Consider the following 3497-nt stretch of genomic DNA (forward strand, 5'->3'; position numbering starts at 1 on the left):
ATGGCCAGCAAGAGGTACAGAAAGGAGCACACTGGGAGGGACAAGATCCACCCTGTGCAAGGACAGGAAGAGGTTTGTGTGGCATCCACTGCAGCCAGTCACAGCCTCTTCGGTGTCTGGGTCCTCCTATGGCTTTGGGACTTTCTCAGGGCTTAGACCCCACGCAACTCCTCCCAGTGTTCACAAAGGCATTTCTGCCTTGGGCCAAGAAAACAGGCACCATTTGCTTTCTTGGCCCCCAAAACTCTGCCTTGCATATGTGAGATCCTCCGAGATGTGTAATTTACATTCCTGCAGAAAACCTGTTATCTGACTTCCTGTCCCCTCCCGCCTTGGCTTCTGGTCCTGGTTGACATTCCCTGGGGAAGTAGCGACTCTGGCCAGGCAGGGCTGCTGCAGCCCTAAGGGCTGATGTGGGCGTTGTTATCATGTCCACTAAGAGCCTGCGTCCTTCAGGTCAGATGCCCAGGTCTCAGGTTGGGGCTGGGAAGGCAGACAAAGGGGCCCAAAAACCTCAGGTAGCTGAGAAGTTGGTATAGCAGCAGGGAGATGACAAATATCACCCTGTGGCCTCTTCTGGTCTGACTGCCCCTCACAAATCCAGACAGGAGGGGCACAGTGACTTAGAGTAGAATTGGCTGGCGTAGAGATGAAGGGGTGGCTACCTGTGGCCAGAAAATGGGATAAAATGAAATGGATGGGAACCTACATTTGTAGGATGCCTGCCCTGTGCCTGGAGTGGTGCTGGGTCCTTTCCAAGCTTTAATTCACTGAAATCTCACCAACCATCCTTTGAAGCATTGCCCCCTTTTTATAGATGCCTGCAAATGGTGGGAGTTGGAACTCAGGAACTGTGCTTTTAATAACTTACCAGGTCTGGCCTGGCGCGGTGGCTCACGCCTGTAATCCCAGCATTTTGGGAGGCCGAGGTGGGCGGATCACGAGGTGAGGAGTTCAAGACCAGCCTGGCCAATATGGTGAAACCCCGTGTCTACTAAAAATACAAAAATTAGCCGGGCGTGGTGGCTGGCATCTGTAATTCCAGCTACTCTGGAGGCTGAGGGAGGAGAATTGCTTGAACCTGGGAGGTGGAGGTTGCAGTGAGCCGAGATGGCGCCACTGTACTCCAGCCTGGGCAACAGACGAGACTCCATCTCAGAAAAAAAAAAAAGGTCACCAGGTCTAATTGGAATCCCATTCCTGTTCTAATAATCCATTTCAGTTGGGCTTACACAGTTTTTTCTTTTTCTTTTCTTTTCTTTTCTTTTTTTTTTTTTTTTTTTGAGACGGAGTCTCACTCAGTCGCCCAGGCTGGAGTGCAGTGGCACGATCTCGGCTCACTGCAAGCTCCACCTCCTGGGTTCACGCCATTCTCCTGCCTCAGCCTCCCAAGTAGCTGGGACTACAGGCGCCCGCCACCATGTCTGGCTAATTTTTTGCATTTTTAGTAGAGACAGGGTTTCACTGTGTTAGCCAGGATGGTCTCGATCTCCTGACCTTGTGATCTGCCTGCTTTGGCCTCCCAAAGTGCTGGAATTACAGGTGTGAGCCACTGCGCCTGGCCGGGCTTACACAGTTTTAGGATATTTTTGGCCCTCTTGCATCTGAAGCCTTCCCTTTCAGAAATTTTCCACCTTATTATTAATTTTTTTTTTTGAGATGGAGTCTCACTCTGTCATCCAGGCTGGAGTGCAGTGGTACCATCTTAGCTCATTGCAACCTCGGCCTCCCTGGTTCAAGCGATTCTCCCACCTCAGTCTTCCCAAGTAGCTGGGATTACAGGTGCATGCCACCACATCCGGATAATTTTTATATTTTTAGTAGAGACGGGGTTTTGCCATGTTTGCCAGGCTGGTCTCAAACTCCTGACCTCAGGTGATCCACCTGCCTTGGCCTCCCAAAGTGCTGGGATTACAGGTGTGAGCCACTGTGCCTGGGCCCACCTTATTATTTTTGAAGGGAGGCAGAATCCATCTGCCTATAGACACTGAGAGCACCAGGTTCTCACTCTTCCTGCCACCCTTTCCAGCTAGGATGAGAGCATGTGGCCTAGGTTCTGGTGGTCAGGATCACTGGATTTGGATTTGAGGATGCAGAAGCAGAGAAAATTTCTGAGGCACAGCAGAGGTTTCCAGGCCCAGTGGTCACAGACAGCTGCCAGCAGCGACATCTAGTGTCCTGTGGTGACAACAGTGGCTTTAGCAACCCATTTAGGCTTGTGGCCGTCTGTGCTCCTGCCAATCTTGGCTCTGTAGGTTTCTTGGTGATTTTGTGAACTATGCAGTATCCTGTGATAAATCATTTCTTTCTGTAAGTAAGTCAGAGTTAGTGCCCATGGCTTACGACTCACAAGTTTGATATAGATGTTGGCCAAAGTCCCAGACTGGTTTTTTTTTTTTTTTTTTTTTTTGAGACGGAGTCTCACTCTGTCGCCCAGGCTGGAGTGCAGTGGTGTGATCTCGGCTCACTGCAAGCTCTGCCTCCCAGGTTCATGCTGTTCTCCTGGCTCAGCCTCCCCAGCAGCTCGGACTGCAGGCACCCACCACCACGCCCGGCTAACTTTTTTTGTATTTTTAGTAGAGACGGAGTTTCACCGTGTTAGCCAGGATGGTCTCAATCTCCTGACCTCATGATCCACCCGCCTCGTCCTCCCAAAGTGCTGGGATTATAGGCGTGAGCCGCTGCGCCCGGCCTAGACTTTTAATAGAATATGCCAGGTAAGACACATTTAGGCCGGGTGCGGTGGCTCATGCCTGTAATCCCAGCACTTTGGGAGGCTGAGGTGGGAGGACCACCTGAGGTCAGGAGATTGAGACCAGCCTGGCCAACATGGTGAAACCCTATCTCTACTAAAAATACAAAAATTAGCCGGGCGTGGTGCACAGTGAGCAGCTGCACAAGAAGGACATTATCAAGTTTCTTCAGGAACACGGTTCAGATTCGTTTCTTGCAGAACATAAATTGTTAGGAAACATTAAACATGTGGCCGAGACAGCTAACAAGGACCACTTGGTTACAGCCTATAACCATCTTTTTGAAACTAAGCGTTTCAAGGGTACTGAAAGTATAAGTAAAGTGAGCAAGTAAAAAATGTGAAGCTTAATGAAGAAAAACCCAAAGAAACCAAGTCTGAAGAGACTCTGGATAAGGGTCCACCAAAATATACTAAATTTGTTCTGAAAAAGGGAGATAAAACCAACTTTCCCAAAAGGGGAGATGTTGTTCACTGCTGGTATACAGGAACACTACAAGATGGGACTGTTTTTGATACTAATATTCAAACAAGTGCAAAGAAGAAGAAAAATGCCAAGCCTTTAAGTTTTAAGGTCTGAGTAGGCAAAGTTGTCAGAGGATGGGGTGAAGCCCTCTTGACTATGAGTAAAGGAGAAAAGGCTCAACTGGAGATTGAACCAGAATGGGCTTATGGAAAGAAAGGGCAGCCTGATGCCAAAATTCCACCAAATGCAAAACTCATTTTTGAAGTGGACATTGATTGA

General features: G+C 49.0%; 1 pseudogene; it reads left to right on the top strand.

The window, feature by feature from the left end:
• LOC104673352 lies at positions 1-3497 on the top strand (annotated as a pseudogene).

The sequence above is a fragment of the Rhinopithecus roxellana genome, chromosome 19 (genome assembly GCF_007565055.1).
Source record: "Rhinopithecus roxellana isolate Shanxi Qingling chromosome 19, ASM756505v1, whole genome shotgun sequence".
Taxonomy (NCBI): domain Eukaryota; kingdom Metazoa; phylum Chordata; class Mammalia; order Primates; family Cercopithecidae; genus Rhinopithecus; species Rhinopithecus roxellana.